A 1532-nucleotide genomic window follows, 5' to 3' on the forward strand; every position below is an offset into this window, starting at 1 on the left:
CCTCTATAAATGTCCTTTGCCTCCTGATTCTTTCCTCTGTTTATTTTCCTCTTGTCCCACCATCATGTTCGGCCTTCCTTTGTTTTAGTAATTCCTCGCTGCTACATTGCCCTTGATTAAGCCCCACTAGGCATTGTACAGCCTTCTCTCCATTGATTTTATTTCACTTGTTGTTCACTTGTCCATGGGTTGGTTTCCCCCCACTTCCTTTGCCCCACCCTTCTCCCATATCCCCTAGGAACCATGGGTCCCTTTCTTTTCGTCTCTGAATTGTTTATCCTTCCTATCTTATCTAGATAGACATGGAGAGAAATGAATAAGCATGAAAACCAGGCAAACCCAAACAAAACAACAAAGGAAGTTAAGACCAACAAATAAATAACAAGAACAATCAAAAACAACACAAAGAAAGCCACTGAGAAATATGGAAAAGCCTATAAATAATTCAAAGTCTGTTTGTTACCCTTTATAAATGTTTTCTAGTCGAGTTTGATTTAGAATTCCCTGGGGATTTCATCTTTGCTCCTCTTGCTGCTCTGTTGAATGCTCTTAATGCTTCACCCTAGTGGGGTCGGATTGTGCACAATTCCCGCACTGTGTATCCAGTGTTGTCCCCCACAGTGCTATGGTTTAGGGAGGGACATCGTGTCTCATGGTGGGGCTGGCCCTATGGCCCTTTTTGTGCTTTGTCTGCTCAGAGCAGGAATGTTGTCCTCAGGGCTTGGTGGGCCAGGATGTCCTCCCCTCCCTCTCCATCCCTTTTTGTTTCCCCTGTGTGCTTTAATCAGACACGCCCCTCTCCCCATGCTGTAGCCCCAGTGCTGTTGTCTGAAGCGCATTCTTTGGGAGCGTCGGGTGCCACATCATTGGGATTGGGGCCAGTCATGCAGACTTCTCTATTGGTTCCCTGTTACATGCCGGTTCCCTGTTACATGGCACATTGGATTGAAGCCTGTTCTCTCTCTCCATCTTCTAGGGAGATATAAACAATACCCTCCCCTTGGGTGGATTTGTGCCTTACTCCCCACCCCATCCATGTCTACTTTTTCCCTCTTTCTTTCCCCCTCCTATTTAGTTAGCTGCCATTTGTATCCCTGGATTGGGTTGGCCCCTTCCATAGTAGCTGGACCTCACCCCAGGAATGTATGTACATAGTAGATTTTCCCCTATGCCACATTTTTTCAAGCTTACCTCAGTGGACTCAAGTTGTACTTGTCCTTTTGTGCTTGGCTTACTTCACTTAGCATGATTTCCTCCAGTTCTTCCCATGGGCAATGTGCTTCATGCATTCATCGCTGGTTTTTAGTGATGTGTAGTACTCCATTGTATGTATTTATCACAGTTTTTTGATCCATTCTTCTGTTGATGGAAATTTGGGTTGTTTCCAACTCCTTGTGATTGTGAACTGTGTCATGATGAATGTTGGAGCACAGATGTCAGGCTATGGTTGGTCTCTGGCCTCTTCTGGGTATATGGCCAGTAGGGGGATTGTTGGGTCATATGCTAGCTTAATTTCCATCTGTTTTAGATAT

Source organism: Echinops telfairi, unplaced genomic scaffold (genome assembly GCF_000313985.2).
Source record: "Echinops telfairi isolate 266 unplaced genomic scaffold, ASM31398v2 ScPeMD7_7469;HRSCAF=8507_1, whole genome shotgun sequence".
NCBI classification, from domain to species: domain Eukaryota; kingdom Metazoa; phylum Chordata; class Mammalia; order Afrosoricida; family Tenrecidae; genus Echinops; species Echinops telfairi.